This window comes from Leuciscus leuciscus (assembly GCF_965113295.1).
Source record: "Leuciscus leuciscus genome assembly, chromosome: 22".
NCBI classification, from domain to species: Eukaryota; Metazoa; Chordata; class Actinopteri; order Cypriniformes; family Leuciscidae; genus Leuciscus; species Leuciscus leuciscus.
Window position 1 is genome coordinate 7,236,999 of NC_138746.1, and position 10,821 is coordinate 7,247,819.

General features: G+C 36.7%; 1 protein-coding gene across 1 annotated transcript in view; it reads left to right on the forward strand.

Moving 5' to 3' along the window:
* Positions 1-10,821, forward strand: part of klc1a (kinesin light chain 1a) — a 137,303-nt gene that overhangs the window by 114,501 nt on the left and 11,981 nt on the right. The window lies entirely within an intron of this gene.

Consider the following 10,821-nt stretch of genomic DNA (forward strand, 5'->3'; position numbering starts at 1 on the left):
TAGATAGATAGATAGATATGATAGATAGATAGATAGATACAGTAGATAGATACGATAGATACGATAGATAGATAGATAGATAGATAGATATGATAGATAGATAGATAGATAGATAGATAGATACAGTAGATAGATACGATAGATAGATAGATAGATAGGATAGATAGATACAGTAGATAGATACAGTACAGTAGATAGATAGATAGATAGATAGATAGATAGATAGATAGATAGATAGATTTTCCATTACATTAACATTTCTGATTACATTACCTTTCTGAAGGCATAAATATGAAAAATACCCATTTCACAGAATGTTCCCTGTATTACTGGCTCTGTGAAGATGATACCAATTGAAATTCAGTTGCTGTAACATGGTGCATCTTAACCCTCAATCTAATAACTGTTTGGGCTCTCTAACAGGCAGTGAGGTCATCAAGTTATTGTTGTATTTACAAAGCAATGATGGATCCGTCGCAACACAGTTTGACAATTTGCAAATAATTTTACTGTTTGCATTGGTGCCACTGTTTATTAGTTCCCTTGCAGCTGTGAGATGAGTGAGGATGGTGATAGTGTCCTCACTGGAAAGATCATGCTCATTGAAGCTTGTAGATATTTTTAGACCCGTCATTGCCGAAGGTGGCAAAGAAGAGAGGGCTTCTGGATCTGGCTGTCTGCTGTCTCTCCCCTCCTCTACAGCCTTGTTTCTGTCCGCTATAACACAGCCAAGAGTTTCAATTAAGAAATAAAAGGCACCATAAGGTAGGCAACACAGAGGGTAATGGACTTTCTCTGTTGCTTTGAAAAAATGAGCCTGTCCCTGGTGACTTACGAGATTACATTATTAGACCGGCACACAATTGCACAGCCAACCTGTTTTCATTCCCTAAGACTGGTTTGAAATGACCTGGGCCGGAGAAACCAACTGCAACAGAAAGAGACGATTGAGTAAATGCCGTTCTCTAAGTACCTTAATTGCTGTCAACTGTCTCGACATTTAATCGGGTCGCGGTTAAAAATTGGCCAACATTGGGCCTTAACTGCTGCTTGTGTCCTCTTAGCTAAAAAGCTGCCTTTTTAGACAGATTTGATTTGGTCATGTTATAGAAAAAATATAGTGATAGTTCATCCAAAAATGAAAATGATATTATCATTCAATTACCTTCATAGTTTCCCAAACCTGTATAACTCATTCTCTTATGTGGAACACAAAATGAGACATTTTAAGATATCTTTTTCAATAAATCAGTTGATTCTGTTCACAAAATCATTCTGAATGTTTTGTTCATGATCTAGAGTGGTTCATTTATTAACAAGTCTACTGGAGGGAAGATAATGTCACATCCACAAGCTGGAGTGCCCTTTATCTCCACCAGAGGGCACTCCTCCCTAGTCCAATCCAATCTCATCATGAACTGCATATCCCAGAAACCTTTGTATAGACTCATTATGCTTCATTACTTTCAGCTTTGTCTCATTATCTTGTTAACTCTGCCTTTATAAGCTCTGTGTTTTTCAGTCATTCTTTGCGAAGTCGTGTATGTTGTTACACTGCATTTCAGAGCATTATCCTGGTTTCCTGTGTCTTGCTTTTTTGATTCTGTCCCTGTATTCTGGATCTTTTTCTTTTTTTCTTTTTCTTTTTTGTATTCTGGATTAGTCTACCCCCTTTTCCTGTATTTTCTGCCCATGTGTTTGACCCTTTGACTGGATTATGATTCTGGCTTGTCCTAATAATAGTGATGGGGAAAACAAAGCTTTTCAAAGCTTCAAATCAACTGAACCGATTGCTTTGCAAAATGTTTCGAAGTGTGTGAAACGCCACACGCCGGTGACCCCCTTTTACAAACATTCACCTACACATTGGAAATGTTTTATTGAAAGTAAAATCTGTCAATTGCAATTAACTTATCATCTAATAAGATTAAATATCAAGTATCTGTGTAATCTGTGCTCTTATATCAATTTTCAGGGCTTGTTTTGTTTGTTCCATGGATTGCTCAGGTAAACGTGCCAATAAGAGACTATTAACTACTATTATTTATTTTAATTATACTAATGTCTAATTAAAACGTGTACAAATGTATAAAACTGATTAGAGATCAGGCAAAACCCATAGACACTTGTTCAATGTTTCGCCACTGGGGGGCGATCTCGGTGAATCCGCATGATTCATGGGTTTACAGAGATCTCCCCAAGCGGTAAATCATTGAAATTTCGAGAAACAATTTTTTTGATAAACACTCCGAAACAAAATATTCGTAAAGGTCCATGAAGTAGTGTTTAGAAATTACCCATCGCATATGTGACCGCACCTTCAATGATTTGTTCATTAATCGTACTGGTCCTGTTGTTGAACTGCAATGAGATTGTGGGAGAATTAGCAATGCCCAATTAGTGAATACATTATTATTATATATATATATATATATATATATTTATCTTTTCAATGAATTGGTTGATTCAGCTTACAAAACCAATCTGAATGATTTTCAGTTTTCCTCACTCAAAGCTGCTTCAGAAGACTTGGAATATACAGAAGCACACAAGTCAGTCATATGGACTGCTTTTACAGTACTTGAAAAAAGCAATCATGCTTTTTGAACCTTGAAAGCATTAGGGACCATTCACACAGAACGCGTTTTTGAGGTTGAGAAATGGCAGGCACAGGTCAGTGGAATGAATTTTTTTTTAAAGATGAACTTCTTTTAACTTGAGCAGCTCCATGTTTTTATAATACTGTGGCATACGTGAGACGCTGCAAAAGAAGCCTAACACACTTTTACAGTGAAAAACAATGGAAAAGCAGCACAGTGGAGTGCAAACTTTTTTTTTTGCAGTTAAAAATGCGAGTCACAGGGCAGTGGAACAGAAAAATATGCAAGGTCTAGAGGCGTTGAACTTCTTTTTACTTGAGCGCCCTGTTTTTAGAATGTCATATCGAGAGTGAAGCGCTGCGAAAGATTAATCCTCATTATTTGTATTTGGATGGAAAAGAGCAACCACTATGCTTTCAAGACTTTCTCCACTCAAGTCAAGTCACCTTCATTTATATAGCCCTTTTAACAATATAGATTGTTATTCTATAGGAGCTTTACAGTGATAATAGGACATTAAAGTAACAGAGACTGTTTTGGCTTTACAGCAGCTCTAGAATAAAGTTATTGTCCAGCTAAAGTTAGTTTTGATTGATTCACTTCCGTTGCAAAGATCATTAGATATTAACTTACTGCTTACACGATACTGTTCTAACAGAAAACCCTCAATGCGCTCCGGCATTCTCATTTTCATAACAACAGTGCCTGGTGACTCGAGAACGCAAACCTTAAAATAGGTTCCAAGTTGCAAGCGTTGAAACTTTTTGAAGAATGAATGTAAATCATATGAGTCTGGAAGAACATGAGGGTGACTGGATTATTGTTTTGGGGTGAGTTAAATCCCTAAGTTCACAATGAGAACAGAATCGCTTCTTTTCAGTAGCTTGCATCAGATAACCTTACAGTCTCCCTGTTAGCAAGAATTTGCCAATTGCGAAAAATCCCAGGGATGAAGAAAGACACCCAAATACCTGGATTTTAACATTCCTTGAAGCAAAGAGAACAGAGTGGTTTTCTTTATGTTAACATGACCTCACGCTCAGACAGCTTGACATCTAGTTATGCAGACATCCGTATCAAAACAATGCTCTTCCAGGCTGAACCAAGACGCGCTCTGTATTCAGGTCACAGCAGTGAAGAGAGGAGACGAGGCATTTCCCCCAGCACACTAACTCCAGCGAAAAAGAGGATGAGCAGGATTAGCCTTCTCCCCCAATCACTCGCTTCCCTTCCAACTACACACGAGTCAATCAATAACACACTCACACAGAGACGCAACAGGTGGTTGGCACAACTTACAAAAACAGATAGCCAATATTCATCTGTTTCCTCACTCTTCTTTTAATCGAGGGACTGGCGTGTCTTCTCTTGCACGATTTCTTCAGACGTGAGCTGTGAAGTGGAGGCTGATGGAGGTAGAGGTGTTTTTGGAGACATACCACCTCGTCTCACACCTTTTTAATGCAGCGTTTCCATCTGGCGCCTGCGCTGCAGACAACAGTCTGATGACAAGCAGAGACACACAGCTGGCGTACTGGACCAGAGAATATCTGATTCTCTCTTGAAATCAGGCTTTTCAATTTCACTGATGACTTTCCAGTCCAGTACATCCCTGTTTTCTACCGCCTGTTTCCAGCTGTAGCTGTCCTGGCCCAATATTTATTTATTTATTTAATTTTTTTACTGTGCTAAATGGAATAATACCTCATGTGGCAGGACAGACCAGCAGGTCGCAGCCTCAATCATGTGGTGTTGTCCGAGTAATATGACAGAATGTTATACAATAGCTCATCACATGGTATTTTGACCATCACATGGTCAAAATACACAGAACTGGAATTGACCTCCCATTTGAATTCATGGAGAATATTGGAAATGTATATTGACCACTGAACTAGAAATGTCTTCAGAATTCTGGTGAATTTACGGTAGATTAGGGTACAGTTCTCACTATTAACGAATTATTAATCACGATTTTTGCCTCAATAAACTCCTAATTACTACTTATTAATAGTCAGTGAGGTAGTTGTTAAGTTTAGGTATTGGGTAGGATTAAGGGATGTAGAATATGGATTCGAAATCGAATACATCCCTAAATAGTATGAGAAAAACAGTATGCCAAATAAGTAGTATGTCCGGATACATAGTATTAAAAAAAAGAAAGGCGAAAAGTCCCCGGATAAACTACTACTTCCGCTGAGATTCTGAAGTGCGCATTCGATAGACACTGCTATCCCATGAGGCCACGGGAAAGGATTTATGAATGCCAATGAAGTGACGCAACTGATGCTGGTGGGTCACGGGACTGTAACAACATGGCGGATGTAGTACGTCCAAATTTCATTCAAACTATATAGCCATATTCATACATTAACGGTCACAAAGTAAATTCAAATTCAAAGTATCTACTCAGTACGCGATTTCGGACGCAGTGCATTTGTATAAAGCCAACCTTATACAAATGGTCTTCTTAGGGGCTTTACAGAAAAATGGTGTACAAATATATAGGCTAAACAAACAAACAAATAATAATGATATTAAACATTAATACTAATATATACATAATATAAATATTAGATTTGTTTCATTCTGCTTTCTAAAAACTGCTCAGAAACCATTTTTATTGTTCGAACACCTGTTGTGTTTTTTTTATAAATCATATTTATTTATGTGTTTCTCTGAGACATGCAATATTGTCTAAAATCACAGTCAAAACAACACTCTTGCTTGTGATATTTCTTACAAATTCATTGATTTCTCTTATTACAGGTAAGACATTATTTCTTGAACTGCAACATTATTCTGCTCATTTTTGGATGTTATTGCTTAATAAATTGGTTGCTATATTTATTTTGGACACGCTGCTATCATTTAATTGTCATTTGCAGTGGTGTGTGTAGAGGCCATAAGAAAGCCAGAAATCAGAGTGAGAAATTTTCTCTCTATCTGGTTCGAAGCAATGTGGACATGTTGCTAATGGAACACAGCCAAATGCTTATTGTTCATTTTATACCTTACACAAACACAATTACAGACAAAATCACTCAATTAATCATTTGCACAGCGGTTTGTGTTTTCTGTGTCAGAAACTCCTTCAGATTTCAGCCTGTGGGAATGCAACTTGGTCCAGAGGAAATCATCACAGATTGACAGACATGTTTAATGGGGTATTAGCCATGTATGAAGTAATCTAGCTACAAGCCAGAAATTAATGTCATTGCTTGTTAAGGACGAAGCATTTACTATCATTTGAATGACCAAGGGAGGATCATATATTAGAGGAGAATTTAGATGCAGCGCGGCATAATCGGTTTTAGTTTGTGTAACAGATTCCCTCATTAAAAGTTCCCTTTGAAGACAGACGGAGTTGCTGGTATTAAGACACATTGGGAATTCCATTTCAAAGGGCCAAACTAATTCAGGCTACCCTCAACTGTGTAGTCATTAGAGTTAGTTTTAATAATTGAGCTCAACTAGCACGAAAAACCAAATAGAGTCGAAACTATCTGGAAAAAAAGGGCACTTTAAAAAATAATCATGGGAAACATTAAACAGAGGAGGATCCAGATCTTTTGGCCCATGTTTAGAGCATGTTTTAAGGTCAAAGCTAAAGAACTGAACTGGGAAATTCAAAAAGAAAGCTGTTCTCATCTGAGCCTGGAGAGGGGTTAGCGATAGTGTGGGAAAGAGACACTTTAATGACGATTGTGTATGCACAGCAGGGTGTCCGACTTTACAAAAAGGATGCATGAAGAAATCCATGATTCCAAATCCATTGAGCCCCACAGCTGAGACGTCAAGAGGAGAAAAGAGACACTGGAGGTGATCAGAGATGAAGAAAGAGATAGATTGAAGCACAGAGAGATGCCGGGGGGTGATCAGCTCTTCTGTCATGTATGTGGACTCATCTGGCTTCATTTTCCCATAATCCCCCAGTCTTGCCTGAAGGCACGTTTTGCTACAGGAGGGATACTGTCTGGCAACCCTGGTTTGAAGACAGAGAGCATGTACCCAGCTGACAGGGACTGAAGAACATTGGCTAACATTCTCTTCTGAACAAACATTATTCCAGTAACTTTGAAAGAGCATTCATGGGTTTTAAAGGAGCAGTATGTAACATTGACAGCTATCGGATCAATTTGTAGTCCAAATTCAAAACACCGGAGAGAGTTGTTTCTCCTGTCCCCTTCTCCTAAGACCCGACGCTCACGCGGGTTGCCAGATTGAGGCCACGCAATAGGAATGAGCACAATTGACAATGGAAGGTGACAAGCCTTAAACTGTAAGTTGATGAGTTGATTTATCTGCATTTTAATTGACTATTAAACGCCTCTGGTCACTGAGCTTTTAGATGGATGCCGAGGCTTTTTAGGTCGGGTAGAATCTGTAATCTCTGACCCAGTTCGTTTGCTGGCTTGCATGGCTGTCATACGCTGTGTTTTACGCCAACTGGCAACCCGGGTGTCGAAAAACCGTTGGGTAAATTGGCAGTGGGCGAGATCACACAGACCAAAACAAAAACAGACATTCCGACACAGAACGCACATTTCAAAGTAGAATAACTGGCTGTAGCCTTTTTTTTCCGAGAAACAAGTATGTGAACTCAGCATATTTCCTAAATATCTGCAAACACATTATGGTATTTTTATGCTTTAGTACAGTCCAAAAAAATTAATAATAATTACATACAGCACATTTAATAATGTTCTCAAAATATTTGCACAAAAACATTATTTTAAACATGGTTCATGGAACTTCTTTCTGAAAACCCTTTAGTTAGATGTCATCTAATAAAAAAAATAAAAAAATTGTTTTAAATGTAACTGTTTTAGAATGTTTAGAGAACCCTCAAAAGTAACATTCCAATAATGTTTGCAAAATAATAATGGAATGTTCCCTAAACATTTGTATAAATGTTTTTGGTATAAAAAACTCCTTTTAACTGGACATTTTGAACATTCAGAAATGACGTTTTCTTAGCTTAATGGGAACTTTAGCAGAACGTTTTCAGAAGATTTCTGTTATCTGGGTAGGCGTGAAGGGGACCTAATAAACAAACAAATAAAAAAAATCTTCAATGAACATGAGTAACATTTCCTTTTAAGACTTTAATAATTCTGCTCCATTATTCATAATCTGCCTGTAATTATGTTGTGTAATTTTATGCTCATATAATTGATTGGACACATTATTAACTGCTGATAAAACATCATGAGGGAAATATAAACCTCTCTATGTAAACCCTCATCTTTAATCCTAAAAACGAATTGCCGTTACTATGCCTAAATGAGTCAGCTGCAGAAAATCCTGAAGATAGACTGGCTGTTTGTTTGCTGAGAACTTAAACACACTGAAGTGGCAACAGAATCAAATCTAGTACTGTTTAATCTACTCCGCTAACCCGTGTTATGCTCTTTGTAGCTTTCAGTTAGCGGCAGAGCCCTTGACATCAAATCGAACTGCATTTAAGAGCTGCCATATGGCAGGAGGGATCTGACTGAATTACTTTGATGCAAGATTCAGTGTGTGCTTCTTTGATATCACACCTGATGTTGGGGCATATTATCCTGTCACATGGATTTGTCAACTTCACTTTGATCCTCTCACATTAAATTAATGATCAACATTTTTAACACTGATTTGTTTTGTTTAAACCAAATCACGGTAGTCATTGTGACATTGTGAACTGCTTCAGAAAACTTGAGATATTTGTGCACTTTTTTGACTTATTGACCTTAATCTAACAGTTAAGCAAATAAAACAAAACAAATTTGGTGCATACTAATGATGAAATGCCATTTTAGTGTCTAAAAAGGTGTTGTTATTGTTAAAGTTGTCATGAAATGGAAGTTACAATAGTCTTTACTTCGCTATTGTGACTTATATATCCGAGTGAAACGGCTTCTCAAACTAGAAAAAATTTAGGGCCGGACTTTTTTTCTCCAACTATATTTGATTGGATGGTTGTGGTTTGCTATTGGTCGATCTCATGTGAGTGACAGGTTGTACCGCCCTCGTGGCAATAAACACATCATCAAAGAACAAAAGAGATGTCACTGCAAGAGCGGAGGGGAAGTTATTTTGATTAAGGGCACATGAATAAAAAAATATATTAAAAAAACAAAGTGCACGGATAAATCATTTATAATAAATACTGCAATAATAATTGTCATTTTGATTTCATGGTGACTTTAACTGAAATTGAAAATAAAACAAACTATTTTGGTAATTAAAATAATAGGTCCAGTAATTGAAATAAAGCTAAAATAAAATAAACTTAAACTTAGAAAAATTTATTTAATGAAATACTTTTGCAACAAACTGAAATATGATAAAATACTAAATAAGTAACTAAAGTACTAAAATTTAAAATAAAATAAAATGAAAATATAAAAACAAAAGCCAAGTCAAAATATTAAAACAAACTATATAAATAATACTAAATAAAACTCACACATATTTAAGTAACTACAATATGTTTAATTTTAATTTAATAGGAAAATATCCTTATTTGAATCCCACTGACTGAATTTATATGAGCAGTGGCACTATTTACGTAACAAGGCACTGTTTCTTATTGTTCAGGCATGAAGCCTCTTGCATGTATCTCACATCTCTATCAGTGGGAGGTGTTTGAGCTGACTGAATCATCTAGACCAGTGTTTCTCAGTCCTGGGGTCCTGGAGTAGCCCAGAACTGCACATTTTGGACGTCTCACATTTGGATGTTTCCACTCATTTTGTCAGTATTAGCGGCCCAAAGATCTGAACTGGAAAGAAAGATATGATTATTTCATATACATTAACTAACTTCATCAGCTGTAATCATTATCCTTATCAAATGACATTCGAGCAGATTTATAAAAATCCGATATTTCTCAAATATGTTAATGTTTGCATCTCCTTTAAGGTCTCAGAAATGAGAAATACTGTAGTGCAGTTGATATTCCTTACCATTTCCTGACATAAACAGCAGTATTGCTCAGCTTCTGCTCTTTCTTCAGCGTGATGAAGTTCAACAAGACAGTTTCCTCAGGGTGGGAGTTTGATTAAAATAGGCAAATCAGAGCTGGGTATGATTCACAGGATTTTTTACACTTTTGCTCTCACTGTAAAACATATTTTGTCATGTAACCTAAAAATGAACCAACTGATCTGGCTTTCAAAATATATTATATGACAGAATCAATCTAGGTCACATCAGCAAAAGTAATTTTAAAGGGATAAGGTCATGAGGAATGTATATTACAGCTGCAGTTTCATATCTTCCAGTCTCAAATTTGATATCATGGTTGATATTAAAGTCGGCATGAAATGGAGTTTGCAATAGTCTTTTCTTCTCTATTGTCATGTACTGTATATCTGAGTAAAACTACTTCACGAACTAGAAAAAATGTGGCGAGTGACTTGATTTTGTTCCTTTGGAATTGATAGGATCATTGTATTTTGCTCTTGTGAGTGTCAGGTTGTTCTGTCCTCTCGTCAATAAACACGTCATCAGTGAAGAGAAGAGATGTCAATGCAAGAGGGAGGGGAACTTTTTTCGATTGAAGATTATAAGGGCACGCAAATTATTATTTTTTACATGTGCATGGATAAATTATTTATAATAAATACTGCAATAGTCTGTTAAAAAATAAGAATTTGATTTTGACTTGAATCAGTGTCAATCATTTTACATGCTATTCCGCAGAAGTTTTTTACAGACGACAACGCTGTCAAAATGATTCCCGTTCACACTGATCCAAGAAAACGATTAAAACGCTTTATTATTCATGCCAGGCCAGCAGCTGGCCTTTGTAAAGAAACTACACGGCTATAAACTGAACACATAAGACGAATGCGCATGACGTCACCATTTTCACAAATTCACATTTTTGTAGTTTACAATGAGACGGAATAATTTTCAAAAACTTGCACTTTGAAACCCGTTTTCAAAAGTTTTCATTTTTAGGCCCTCAAAATGCTGTTGTGTAAATGACCGGCCAAAATGCATAAAAAGTTTTCTGTTTTTAGTTGAAAATGCTGTCGTGTGAACGCCCCCTTACCCTAAAGTTTAGTTCACAAACTACAGGAACAAAAAAACCTGGGATTTAGTGGTTTAAAAGCAAAACGCCATTACAGGAGGTCTTCATTGACAGCTAAATTAAAAACATCGAGTTACTGGAATCACCACTTGACTTGGAGACTCCTACTGGTTCAATATTCCTTGTGTAATCTGT